Source organism: Lissotriton vulgaris, chromosome 6, assembly GCF_964263255.1.
Source record: "Lissotriton vulgaris chromosome 6, aLisVul1.2, whole genome shotgun sequence".
In the NCBI taxonomy this organism is placed as follows: Eukaryota; Metazoa; Chordata; class Amphibia; order Caudata; family Salamandridae; genus Lissotriton; species Lissotriton vulgaris.
In genome coordinates, this window is record NC_141694.1 from 777,649,569 (window position 1) to 777,664,774 (window position 15,206).

Consider the following 15,206-nt stretch of genomic DNA (forward strand, 5'->3'; position numbering starts at 1 on the left):
GCGTAGGGCAGCTCAGCAAGGTGCCTTGCTGTGCTACCCTACACCAAAGTGCCATAAATGAGCCCCAATGTTTTTGCAAGTGGTGTTAATTCTAATTTGCTAGAAGAATTGCCTGAACATACCTGATAACAGGACGTGAAGGGAACTGAATCCCTGTACTAATCTTGGGGCATATTATCAAGGGGGTTTATCCCCGCTTTTTTGGCTTTGAAAGCCAAAAAAGCGGAGATAAAATTATCTCCCTATTACCTAGCTGTCACTAACACCAGTTAGCGACAGCTTGTAGGAGATAGCGACCATCTTGGGCCCCACTTTGCATGTCAGTGATATTTATCACTAATGACATGCAAAGTGGGCGTGCCAAGATGTTAGTGACTGAAAACAGTCGCTAACATCGCTATCTCCTATTACCAACTTTTGGAGATATTCGAGCTAAGCGCGAATATCTCCAAAAGCTAACACCTGCCCTGAGCAGTTCTTAGCCATGTTATCCAATGGGAGGTGGATACCATGGCTAAGAGCATTAGCTTGGTAATGCATGAATATCGCTGACTTTTCAGCGATATTCATGCATTGCAGCGATTTTTATCGCATTTGCGATAAACCTTGGTAATACCAAGGTTTATTTGCGGTACAAATTGCCGCAGCTCAGCGGTAAATTTTTGTCTCTAACCAAGCAATAGCGATAATTATCGCTAGTGCTTGGTAATATGCCCCTCATTTTTTCCATATGAGCTTGTATAGTGCTGTGATGCTCTCTAGCTGTGATGGCTCTATTTAGGTGCCAATATAAACATACATGCAATAATAGAATTTCCAACTGCCCGTCCTATTTTGTGGATATATGCAAAAAATATGAATTGTACCTACAGTTTGCCTGTTTCCAAAAGCGATACAACATATAAATATGTGTCCACTTATAAAACAGAATGCAATACAAACATAAGATAAATCATTTGCTGTGGGAAATTCCATCAGCAAGTGATTTACATTTCTTAATTGGAGATAGTAAGAAATTAGATGATTGTTTGAGGGGAGTGAAACCCTCCTCAAGCAACGATCACAATCCTTGTCAGGGTGAACACGAAGTCGCTAAACTCACCTGTGCTTAACCCTCTGGTAGTTTGGCACGAAAGCAGTCAGGTTTAACTTATAGGCATGGCGTAAAGTATTTATGCAGCACATAAACAGTAATAAGGCACAACAAAAGAAAAATCTCAAACCAATTTAGAAAAATCTCAAACCGATTTAGAAACATTGGATACATGTTCATACATAAAATGGCACCAAAACGAATTACATCCTAGTAGTAGAAACAAAGCTATGAATTTTAATGTGTTTTAGTGGAATGTAGCACCCAAAAGACCAATCTCTAACCATGGGGAACTGGTTTCAGGAGACTGGGTCAAAGAAAAAACTTAAGGCTGAACGCAATAGAGCGTAGGTCAGATGCACGAGGTGGATTGGGTCTGGTCTTGGCTTAACTCTGACTTGGAAGAAATTCTGAAAAAAGTTCAGAGAAGGTAAAGCTCATTGGGGCGAGGCAGCCAGCGGTGTCTGAGAAGGTGTCATCATCAGAGAACCACTGAAAGGAGTCGGGTGAAGATTCCTACCTTTGTCAATTTTTTGGAAGTCATAAATCTTCAGTGTGGACAAAGCTGTAGGCTGTAGCTGAGGAGAGATCCAAGAGGCTGGATACCTTTGCTGATAGGTCCTGCTGAACAGGATTTACGGCTGTGGAGGAGAATGTAGGGGGAACTAACTAGGAGTCATGGCAACCAGCGATGAACCTTGGGAGGATCAGTAGGCAGGTAGGTCCTGATCTTCCATAGGTTCTCAGGCCAATTTTGAAGAAACATTTTCTAAGTTACGACTTTTAGGGTTAGGCAGTAACAGCACCTTCAACACCACTTCCAAGGGCCTAGGACTTGGTGAGCACCATTTGGAGAGTCAGGACTCAAAACAACAGAGGCCAGGTGCAGTGTTCAAGGTCTGGGGAGCTTGTTATGGACACTAGCCCTTTGAGTCACTCTGGTTGTCCTTGGATCACTCAGTAAGGTAGGCCTCAAGCAGCCGAGCAGTCCTCTGGGAATCCTGGCAGTTTTTCTTAAGGCTTCCACAGGTTCAAGAGGGTACTGGAGAGTTGCACTCAGGGTCAAATAGTGTTACGCCCCTGATCTGTTCCTAGCCTTTTAATTGGGAGAACATTCTAGACTACCTTCACATCTGGTTCTGGAAAGTTCCTTCTTTCCCTGCTAAGGCTCCAGGAAGTCTAGGATGACAAAAGACTAGTGACTGATTCCTTTGTGTGTGTGCTGGAGGCAGCCATTTGATGTGTAAGTATGGAAAGGAAAAGCTCTGCCTCCAGCTATCCTAGCAGTGTGGCCTATCCTGCCAACATCTACTACCCATTGACACCCCGTCAGGAATGAACATGCAAAGTCCAATACATAAGTCAGTGATGTGGCAAAGGACACTGGCAGTAGTCATCAAATGGCAAGGAAAGTTAAAAAAATGCTAACTTTCTAAAGCGGGATTTTCCGAATTCTGGCTTAAAATTTGACCTTGACATTAAAAGAATTTTAAATTACGGCTTTGCCATTAAAGAGGATTTTAAATTACAATTATCTTTTTGTCCAACCATGATATTCCTTCTGTTCCCAATCAAAGATTAGCCCTTATTAAATGTAATAAGGTAACTCAATGTTATCCTACGGGAAAGATAGGCCTTACAGTAATGAAAAACAACTTTAGGAGTTTTTCACTACCAGGCCAAGTAAAACCTAAAAACAGATGTCCAACCTTCTAAGCACAATACACCCTACCCTCTGGGATTTTAGAGACTAGCGTAGGAAGGCTTATATGCATTAAAAGGACAGTTTAGTTCTGGCAATAGCTTTATTTTGATATGTTGAACTCCCATTTTAAAACTGCACTACAGGCTGCAATGGCAGGTCTGAGACATAATAAAGTCCTACTTTAGTAGATGGCACAACAAGTGGTACAGGTACACTAGTAAAATGGAATTTTCAGGCCCTCTGTGTATATATAGCATCACTTTAAAAGTAAATTAAATGTGGCACTTGGGTGTTAGCCAATTTTCCCATGTCCGAGGGGGTGAGTACGATTGTAGTCACCCCCTCGGACATCAGATCACTGGTTAACAGTAAAGTCCATAGAGTATTAGAGCTAACAAACATGATTTCAGAAAACAGGAGAGAAAAGGCAATTTATTTTTGGGATGACCCTGGCGAGAAGTCTGAATCAAACATAAGTCTTCTTAGCTTTCAATCAATCAATGGATTTGTAGAGCACTACTGGTCACCCATGAGGGTATCCAAGTGTTGGCAAGATCCAGTTGAATATTCAAATAGCCAGGTCATCGGGGAATAACAGAACTCTGAAAGAGATGAGAAGGTCCATAGATGAAACAGTAGCTCGTTCCATGTCTTCATTGCTAGGTAGCAAAATAAGCGACCTCTGCATCTGCTACATTGGATGCGGGTGGTGAGGGTTAGCGAAAGGGATGCAGAGCGGAGGTGTCTGGTGGACTGATGGAAGTTCAGGCAGTGGTTCAAGTAGGCGTGTCCACATTTGTATAGGGCCTTGTATGCATGGGTCAGGAGCTTGAACTTGCATCTTTTCTGCACAGGGAGCCAGTGGAGTTCTTCAAGGTAAGGGGTGATGTGAGTTCATCTAGGGAGATCCAGGACTAGTCTGGCTGTGACCTTCTTTATGGTCTATAGTTTTTAGAGGAGGTGAGCTGCAATCCCTGCATAGAGAGTGTTGCAGTAGTGCAGTCGGCTAGAGATGAGGGCCTGGATGATGGTGTGTCTTGAGCTTGGGGTAGCCATTTGAATATCTTATGAAGTATACAGAGGATGAAGAAGCAGGAGGATTAGACAAAGTTGTCCTCGGCCATCATGTTTAGTTTGTTGTCCAAAATGATGCCTAGGTTCCTAGCATGTGGGGGTAGGAGTAGGTCTGAGTTCTGAGGGTCACCAGGATACCTAATCATGGGAAGCTTTTGTTTCCGAAAATCAGTACATCTGTCTCGTCCGAGTTGAGCTACAGGCAGTTGTCCTTCATCCAGCTGGCAAAATCTGTCATGCAGTTGTGAAAGTTGATTTTGATGTTGGTGGTGTCTTCAGAGAGGGATAGGATGTGCTGGGTGTTGTTGGCATAAAATATGATGCTGAATCTGTGGGTTTTGGTGATTCTGGCCAGCGATTTCATATAAGTTTTGAGGTAGGATCACTGACAGAATATCAACAACACTAATATCGGCCTAAAGAAATATTGGGACATAAATATCGTTGTCAAAAATATCGACCTCCTATCTTCCTAATGGTACAAACATCCCAGGAAAAAAATGTTGTTGTTAAAAATATCGAAGTACAAAATACAGTTTTTTATAGGAATATAAAAAATAATTAAAATAAATTAAATTATACTTTTAATTAAAAAATTGTTTTTTTTGTAAATTTTAACAATTATTTCATAGATGCATCAAGGTAAAATCATGTCGCAAAGGGGCAGATTCTCAGAATCTGACCATTTGCGACCGGTAATTTTGCATTTGGGATGCATCATCCCAAATGCAAATATCGCAAATTAAGAAATCGCAAAATTGCGATTGCTTGCATTTAAGGAATCTCAAATTGAGATTCCTTAAATGCAATGGATTAAAGTAAAAAAAATAGCGAATTCGCTAATAGGGGTCGCAAATTATCATGAAGTTGAACTTCATGGAAATTTGCAAAAACTTCGAAAAATGCACTAAAGTGCATTTTTCAAAGTTCCATTTTACACACAAAGTTCCATTTTACACAAAGATGTACCCATATGCAGATTTCAGGGGTGTAACAGGGTGTCCTTTTGACACCCCTGCACCCTTGAAATTGCATTCTCAATTTGCAATTCGCTAATTGCGAATCGCAAATTGAGAATGTCATCCCATTCATTCCTATGGGCCTCTAGGCCCATAGGAATGAATGGGGAGGTATTTCTTGATTGCGACTCGCAATTTGCGAGTCGCAATTAAGGAAATTTAAGAAATCGCTATTTTTTTAGTGGTTTCTTCATGCATAGCATTTTGCTATTCCTTATTAGCAAATCGTTATTTTTCGCTAATAAGGAATAGCAAAATGGGTTCTTGATGCATCTGGGGGTATAAGTAATAAATGTAATTTAAAAATAAATTAAACATACATTTATAAAATATAATATATATATTTCCCTAAAAATAATTAATAAATAATAATTGTAATTAATTATAAAATTTTAGAAATATATTAGAAAATAAAGATATATATATATATAATATATATATACATACACCTGTAACATAAACAAATATAATATAAATTAAAATACTTATATATGTAATATTTTTTAAACCTACATTTTACACTACATTTAGTGCAATAGTAGTGAAAGTGATAGCAGAGGGTAAAAAATTACTATTCCCACTACAGCAAGTGCAACAGTAGGGAAAGTGTTGGATAGCGTAGTGGTATAAATTACTATTCCCACTCCTGCGAATGCAACAGTAGGGAAAGTGTTGGATAGCAGAGGAGGATAATTTACTATTCCCACTCCAGCGATTGCAACATTAGGGAAAGTGTTGGATAGCATAGGGGTAAAAATTACTATTCAAACTCCAATGAGTGCACCAGTAGGTAAAGTGTTGGATAGAGGAGGGAAATAATTTACTATTCCCATTCTAGCAAGTGCAACAGTAGGGAAGGTGTTGGATAGTGTATGGGTAAACATTACTATTCCAACTCCAGCAAGTGCAACAGTAGAGGAAGTGTTGGATAGACTAGGGGAATAATTTACTATTCCCCCTCCAATGAGTGCAACAGTAGGGAAAGTGTTGGATAGCTGAGTGATAAAAATTACAATTCCCACTCCAGCAAGTGCAACAGTTAGGAAGTGTTGGATAGCGCAGTGGTATAAATTACTATTCCCACTCCTGCGAATGCAACAGTAGGGAAAGTGTTGGATAGCGGAGCGGTAAAAAATACTATTTCCACTCCAACAAGTGCAACACTAGGGCAAGTTTTGAATAGCATAAGGGTATAAATTGCTATTCCCACTCCTGTGAATGCAACAGTAGGGAAAGTGTTAGATAGCGGAGGGGTGAAAATGACTATTCCCACAGAACAAAATTCTAATTTAAAAACATACAAAATATCTAATACAATACAAAATATAATTAAAAAAACAAAAACAAAACATAGATGAAAATATTATAATGTAGCAAATATCTGAAATTGACATAAAAATATATATTTTTTAATTTAACAAAAATGTACAAACAAATAAATATGTTGTGATAGAAATTAATTTTAATCCAAAAAATAAAAATTACATAAATGTAATCTTTATTTTCCTACCCTATAACACCACACAATTTACAACACACATCTAAATTAAACAAACAATTGTACCTCCATAATTAACACAAATAATGATCAATTAAACAAATATTAATAATTAAAACACATATTTAAAAAGATGAAAATTAATGTACTAACCAAAAGTTACAGCTATAGAACCTCAATGTCCAATTGAAATAAAAAATACAAAATTACCAACAATATTTATCAATTAATAAATGAATATTAATGCTCAAGTAATGATTAATTAATTTAAACTAAATTATTTTCTACCCTATACCCCAATAAACACCAAAACATACACCTAAAAATATTTACACAATTTCCATACTTAATAAATTAATATCAATTAACAACTAATCATTTTTTTTAATTACTTCCCACCATTTACCACTATAAACCCCACAACTAACACATCAAAATTATTACACAATTGGAATATTTTAATATCAATTAATTATTTTGTATTAATTAAAGCATAAATAATTAATTATAAATACATTACCTCCCACCATATTCCCCTATAAAGGCCACCACCAATTTCGTAAAACATGATACAATTAAAATAATTAATTATCAATGTAATAATTAATTAATAACAATTACCAAGCAAAATATACATAATAATTAATAAAATAATTTACACAATTAACACTATAAAATAAAATTGATCAAATATTATATTAAAAACATTAATACATACATTACAATTAAATTACTTCCCACCCTACTCCCCTATCAGCCACAACCCGCTCCTAAAAAATAAGTCAATAAACATAATTACCAATTAATAATAATAATTAACAACCAATGAATACATAGTTATTAATAAATGAATTCCCATAATTAACAATACAAAGTATTACATAAATAAATATTAATTATTAAACAATTAATTAATCATATTACTACCAACCCTACACTCTATCAACCCACAACCCGCTCCTAAAAAAATGACACAGCATAATTACCAATTAATTATTAATAATTATCAACCAATTCAAAAATAATTAACAATAAATTAATTCCCACAATTAGCAATATAAAATATTAAATAAATAAATATTAATTAATACAAAATATTACTACATTAATTATAATTAACCGCTTACCCGATGCGGTTGCCCGACGAACGCACGCAGAGGGTTAAGTGGGACATTATGATGGTGGAAGGACCGCCCCTGCCGGGCCGGTGGTGGCGGTCCTTCCACCGTCACTGAGCATTAATTAGGATGGCGGTGGGTATCACGGCGGACGCAAAGTCTGTCTGCTGCTTTTCCACCGAAGGCAATCGTGCCGATTCCCTGGCAGATGGAAAAGGGGCACTAATATGGTGGCGGTGCCTAGCAGGCACCGTCCGCCATATTAGGATGTGTCCTGGATGAGGCCTTTTCATGGCGGTGATGCCACCATGGAAATGTGGGCGGGCATTGGGTTTGGGAGCCAGTTGCGGGCCCCCTCCATTTGGGGGAGGGTGTATGTGCACTGGGGGGCACCCATGGTAGGCACTTCTATATTTTAGAAAACAATATTTCTTACCTTAAACTCGATATTCTTGACCGCGACATTCTTGCAGTCGATTTATGTATCTCAATATTTTGCACTCAATATTAGTTCAAGTAGGCATTTCCAACTCGATTTTCTGACTCCTTACCCTTGAAGTTGGTGGGGCCGAGCAAGGATCCTTGGGGTACTCCACAGATAATTTCCTTGGGTTTGGAGGTGAAGGGCAAAGTGGGACTTTTTGTGTTCTCCTGATGAGAAAAGAGGCGAACCATCTGAAAGCGGCTCGTTGGATGCCTTTGCTGTGCATTCTTCTGATGAGTGTGTGGTAGGAGACCATATCGAAAGCTGCAGAGAGTTCTTGGAGCATCAGAGCTACAGTCTCCCCATGGACGAGTAGGGCTCAGATGTCGTTGGTAGCCCTGATGAGGGCTGTCTTGGTGCTGTTGTTGCTGCGGTATCCAAATTGGAGGAGTCAAGTAGGAGGTTCCTGATGTGAGAAGAGTTGTTGGTTGATGGTTTTTCTCATACTTTGGCCAGAGGCAAGGAGATCAGTTTGTAGTTTTTGAGTTTTCTGGGGTCTGCCAATGGCTTCTTTAGTAGGGTGTTGACTTCTGTGTGTTTCCAGTCCACGGGGATCGTAGCCATGGCAATTAAGGTGTTGAACATGGTGGTGAGTACATGGCTGATTCTGGCTGTCTCCAGGTTGAAGATGTGGTTAGAGCATAGGTCAGTTGAGGCCATTGAGTGGATCAAGTTCATGATTGAGGCGTTGTCCTGTGGGGTGAGCTGGCTCCATTCAGTTAGTTGGATGTCTGAGGTGGTAGCAGGGCTGTTGTGTTGCTTGAAGAAGTCTGTGGCCTTAGCCAGGGTTTTGAAGTATTTGTAGATGTTGGCGATTTTGCTGTGGAAGAAGTTCACAAAGTTGTTGCAGAGTTCCTGGAAGGGGGTAATGTTGTTTGTTGCAGCTAAGGAGTTGTAGAATTCTTTGATGATGTTGCAGAGTTCTTTGCAGTTGTTGGAGCTTGATTTTATGTGTGAGGCTAAGGTCTTTTTATTTGATTCACTTAGCTGTCTGTGGAAGAGGTTGAGGGCTGTTTTTAAAGTGGTCTTGTTGATCGTGTCCTTGCTGGTGTGCCATCTCCTTTCCAGTTGTTTACAGTGTCATTTAGCCGTTCTGAGATTTTCAGTGTAGAAGCTAGTCTGCTTGGTAGACTTTATGTGGGTTTTGTTGCCTATGAAAGCTACAATGTTGGTGCAGTTGGTGAACCAGTTGCTAAAGTTTCAGACATTCTGGTCTAGGTTGTCAGAGAAGATCGAGGGGTGGAATTAAGAGCATTGATCCAAGTGTCCTTTGAGAAGTTTCTCCAGCTGTGGTGAGAGGTGTTGGACACACTGAGGCAGAGGTCCGTGAGCTGGTGCTATTGAAGTGGACAATGGAGTGGCCAGTCCAGGCGAGTTCTATTGTGTGGCTATACCTAATATGGTCAGTGGAGGTGAATATGGGGACAAGCATATGCCCTGCAATGCGCTTGGGATCGCAGATGAGTTGGGTGTGTCTGATGTTTTTCATGCTGTCAAGGAGGTTGATAGTGCAGATGTCATTGTGGTCATCAAGATGGAAGTTGAGGTTGCCGAGGAAAATGTTGTTGAAGTCTATGGCGAGTGAGGGGATGAAGTCAATGATGAAGTTGCAGAAGGCTGGACATGGTCTTGGAGGACAGGAATTGAGGGTGCTCCAAAAGGTGGTTTTGCTGTCTGTTTGGTGTCAGAAGATGAGATGTTCCATGGCTCGGGTGATGTTGTCATTTGTGGTGGTAATCCATTGGATGGATTCCTTGTGTTTTATGGTGAACCCTCCACCAGGCTTGTGATGAGGTTGCAGTGGGTGACCTTGCATCCTTCAGGTATTGTGCTGGCGACTTCAGGCGTGAAATGTGTGGTTAAGCTAGGTCTCAGTGAGGAGGATGTTGAGCATGAAGGTGGAGATAAGGTCCAAAATCTCATTCATGTGTTTGCATAGTGAGTGTGTGTTGAGAAGAGCACATGTGAGCTGGTAGTTTTGTTAAATTGGTGTCTGTGATGTGCCTGGGGTGGGGCTGGTCGGTAAGCTGGTGTTTGTGCTGTGGCAGGTCAAATTGCATTGGGTGCGGGTGAAAGGTCCTACCGTGGAGCGGGAGTTGGTTCGGTGGCAGCGTTTGTTGTGGCGTCCGTGGCCAAAGATGTAGAGCTCGGCAATGATGTATCTGCGGGGTAGGTAGACCTAGGAGTCATGGAGCTGGGCTCAGTCTAGTTGTGGATGAGCAAAGATGGGCCTGAATTTAGTGCACTTTCAGCACCCCAACGACATGTCCGCTGCTCATGCCCGCCCGCTGTGGCCTCATTAAGTAGATCCTGGGTGGGCAGGGCTTCTCATGGCATGAAGAACTGTGAGTGGGAAATCCCGATTGGGAAAACCTGTTCGGAAAAAAAACAGTGGGAAAACTCAGTCAAGAAACCCAGGCAGGAAAACCTGGGTGGGAAAACTTGTGCAGCAGTGGTGTCAATGGATCAGGGAGGAACAGGAGGTCACAGGCAAGTGGCAAGCTGGATGTACAGCTTTCTGAAATATTGATAAAGTTAAAATAAAAATAAAACCTTCAATGCATACTTTGTTTGTGTAGCAAAGTCTCTATAGGTTTTCTCCTTTTTTTTACTTGTCTAGCTGGAATATTGACTCTGAGATTGTCAATCATTTTCACAGTATGTGTGCTCTTCCAATAAAAGCAAAAAGAAAATTGGTTACAGACAATTGACTAATTTAACTTTTAATAAGGTGACATAAACTGCCACAGAAAGTACACAAGTGGTATAAATATTGAATGTCACATATGGACTGAGGTGTAGATTTACAACACTCACATCAGTGACTGAAAAACATGGCATGAGGTTGAACATTGGTTCTGCAGGTTAAAACCCTGCAGTTGCACATGGTAAAGGAAAGTGCTTCAAACACATGTAGGAAAATCTTCTTATGTTTATTAGATAAGTCTCCCTTAAACATGCCAAGTAGCACTCAGCTTTGCTTGTTGAAGATAAAAAAAGCTAAATATTGAGCGCAGTACACACATACAGTGAAAAGGTTAGGACAATCCTACTTTTAGGCAGCTGATGCCAGGAATGCTATCTGCATCACAGAGGCTTCTGTAACTGAAATATGTGCTTCACCAGCCCTGGTGGTTCAGGCCACTTGCCCACCCTCTTCATTTGCGCTCTGAGATGACTGTTACAGGAGCAGTCTCTCTAGCCTGGCAAACTCTCATTCAATATGCAGAAACCCCAACACACATTTCAAATTCTGAAATGAAATTGGCCTCTCTGATTTAGTTATGTTTCTAAGTCCATCAGGATTTGAAAGTAATGTTATGTTAGTTTATGTTATGTTAGTTTTTTTTCTAATGCGCATAGCTACCTAACCAAGGGTTTCCCAGTGCAGGCCAAAAAAAGACTCTAGAAATCTGAAATTAGAATTATTGAGTGAACAGCCAAGTTTTTAATTGCTTGCGGAAATTGGAATACAGCTTCTCCTTCCGCATCTCGTCAGGTAGAGAATTCCACAACGTTGGCCCGAGAAAAGAAAAGGAGCACCCTCCCATTCTTACTAATTTGATCCTGGGCACAACAAATTTCTCTTCTGAGGAGGAGCGAAGCAGACGAGACGGGTGGTAAGGGCGTACCAGATCTTGTAGGTATTTTGGAGCTGAGCCAATCTTAATTCTGAACATATAACACAGTGCTTTAAATTTAGTACGCTGTTCCACCCTGAGCCAGTGTTATTCTCTCAGGGCATTTGCCGTGCAGGACATTCTAGGAAGTCCAAGCAGCAATCTGGCAGCAGAATTCTGCACCACCTGAAGCTTGCGCAATACATCCCTGTTTGAGCCCAGAAAAAGGACGTTACCGTAGTCCAGGCGAGATGTTACAAGTGCCTGGACTACCGTCCTTTGGGTATCAACAGGGAGCATCCAAATGATTTTTGTTAACCATTTTAGGATGGTAAAACAGGTGGCTGCAGTTTTAACCACCTTTTGTTTCATTGACAATTTATTTTCAATGATAAAGCCTAGATTGCTGACCTGAGAAGAAGGCGTAGGTAAAGGCCCCATTTCAGCTGGCCAGTGTTGAGGGCCCTATGTCCAGAATTTTTTCCAAAAATAAGCACTTCCGTCTTATCTCCATTGAGCTTGAGCAAATTCAACTGCATCCACGATGCAATATTGCACAAGCCCAATTGCAGGGCAGAAGGACTCACTCTCTTATCAGCCGATAGAGAAAAGATGATTTGAGTATCATCGGCATATGAAAAAAGTGTCAACCCTGCTTCCTCAGCAATCACTGCCAGGGGTTGCACATAGATGTTAAAAAAGAGTGGGCTCAAAATTGAGCCCTGTGGCACCTCAAACGGGGATGAGTAGGACTTTGAGGTTGCCCTAGTGGAGAAGACTTGGAATGTTCGTTCCGATAAAAAGGAAGACAGCCAGCCAAGCGCCAATCCATTGATGCCCAATGCCCGTAAAGACTTTACTAATATGGTGTGAGAAACCGTATCAAACGCGGCGCTTAGGTCTAATAGTATAAGGACCACAGTATCACCTGCGTCCAACCGTTGGCGTAGCATCTCCGTAATGCCCAACAATGTAGTCTCGGTTGAGAGCCCTGCTCTGAAGCCCGATTTTGAAGTGTCTAGAAAGTTAGAAGATTCCACAAACATGGATAGCTGGGTGTTTACATGCTTTTCCAAAACTTTGTAAAACACCGAGAGCAAGGAAGTCGGCCTAAAATTGGTCGTAATAGCAGAGTCTGCATTTGGCTTCTTCAGCAGGGGCAGGACCATTGCATGCTTCCAAATGGCAGGCATATCTGCTTCGCTAAGAGAGGCATTCAATAGCTCCATAACAACTCTTAAGGCTGGCTGTTCCATTTGTAAAAGTGCTGCCACTGGAAGAGGGTCGCACGGAGAGCCAGATTTTATGCTCGCTAAGATTTTAGTAAAAGAACCAATGTCCAAAGGAGCCCATTTCTCTAATTTTAACTGAGAATGCTCTACAGTGGGCACCTGAGCAAGATCGGGCAAAGCCGGCCTTGTAACACTAGTTCCTCCTAAAGTCTGATAGATTTGTTCAACTTTAGTTATAAAAAAGCTAGCACGCAAATTACATTGTAATTCATCAAGAACAGGCGGGCTAGGTTGCGTCCCTGATCCTGCTAGCTTCTTCACCATGGAAAATAGTGCACAAGAACAATTCTTCGCCCCCAAAATAGTGTAGGAGACGTAGTCGGCTCGTGCAACTTTACATAATGCATGGCATTTTTTCAATGAGGCTTTGTAAATACTTTTGGACTCGGAGAGTAATCCCTTCTCCACCTGCTTTCCATAGCTTTACATTTGCTTTTTTCAGTTTTTAGCTGCACTGTGAACCAGGGAGCCGTAGGACGGTGGTTGTTGAGTTTTTTCACAGTGGGTGGCAGGCAAGTATTGGAAGTGGAAGTGATCCATTTATAGATACTGTCCAGGGAGGCCAGTGATATAGAATTCAAAGAAGGAGCATTATTTAACAGTAAGTGATTACATTTTACTGCATCCAATTTGCCCCAATTTCTGGTCCGACCCGGTGTGTTAGATAACAATGAGACCATTTTCAATGGACTTCTGTGTTGAAATTGGACCGCAAAATGATCCGAGCAACCTAAAGGCAGTGCAGAAAAACAATTAATGACGGACAAGTTAGAAAAAATAGGGTCCAACAAGTGACCAGCTATATGAGTGGGGCCTTCATTACAAAGGGGTAAGTTAATTAACCTAATTCAATCACAATGCGTAGAACTGGGCAAATATTTAAAGTACCCATTACTACACCTCTTTACGTTTGCAAATGTTTACCTTGGGCCTTGAACTTGTATGCTGATATTTCTGCTTATTAGTCATCAATGTTCTTTTCAAAGTTGTATCTTGCGTGTTTGTTGCTATTTCCTTCAATATTGCTTTTGCAGCTGGATCTTGATCATTGTCTTGCCTAGTAAGCATATTTTGGCTGGATTGTGTAGTTAAAAATTACACTCTATATGTAAAATGGGGGAGCGTAGAAGCTGTTGTCTCAAGCTGCAGCTTACAATGGGAACTGTAGGGAATTAAAACGTTTAGGTTTTGGTTACTTTTCATGAATAGAATATGGAGATAAAATGGTCATTAACACTGCAATTCGGCGATTCTGTGCCTGTGAAGAAGTTTAAATATACCATACTTTCACCAATTTGTAGGCCTGGGTAGAGAAATTTACTCCACTTGTGGAATTTATGGAACTCAGGAACTTCACGCTCCACATGTAAAACAGAGTTCCTGCTTAATTGTACCTTACGGTGCTGAGCAGAATTTATTTCTGTTGATGTGCACAAGACTTGTTTTGGCACATGCTGACGACCATTATGAGAACTGCTGGCTGCTGGCAAACACGTGCAAGATTTTGGCGCCTGCTAGCGCTGCTACCAGCCACAACAGCATCTTTACATGATGTTGGCGAACTACTAAATCTACTCAAAAATATGTTTTCGAGTTTATTTTCTACTCCAACAGATAGTTCAAGTTATTTGTTCATGCGAGAAGCCTTTATTTATTTTACTTTTTTTTCAACAAGAAGAAAGTGCCCCAGTGACTCCAACTTCCTGTTCCTCCCAGCAGGCTCCTCCCAGAGCTTTGCCCAGCTCTAGGACACTATTCATTTGGATTTGGAGCTGGAAGGATCACTCTCTTTGTCTGCTGCACATAGACCATTGGATTTCAGGACTTTTCCATTTGTGATATCACAAGTAATTTGACAAACTTTTGTATAAGGGTGTTGTTTGTTTGATAGAGTGCATGCACCAATATTTATTTGTACTTTTAAACTTGAATGTAGTGGGCGGCCTGCAGTTTCAGTGGGGGCCTAGTAATTTTGTTACATTTCATTTTTAATATTTTGTAAGGGGAAAAGGTTGTGTAGTAAAGTCCATTCTCTCCATGTTGGTTAAATGTGCACTGTTCATTCATTTTATTGTTTGACCTAGTCTGCCCAAGGTCCTTCAAGGCAGTAGGTCCAAAACTAGTCATTGGTACAAGAAACAATGGTTGAACATCAAATTATATTAAACATGAGGATTCTTTTGTATTTCAGGTTTATTTTGGCAAAACGTGTATTTTGGTGAGGTAGTATTTGATGCCTTGGGAGGATGCGTATTGTTCTAAATTTTTTGTAGCTCAATTACTTTTCATCTTTGGCATTGCTG

At 40.5% G+C, this 15,206-nt stretch overlaps 1 protein-coding gene across 1 annotated transcript in view; it reads left to right on the plus strand.

The window, feature by feature from the left end:
• Positions 1-15,206, plus strand: part of LOC147707977 (amine sulfotransferase-like) — a 240,302-nt gene that overhangs the window by 105,768 nt on the left and 119,328 nt on the right. The gene's annotated exons all lie outside the window — the stretch shown is intronic.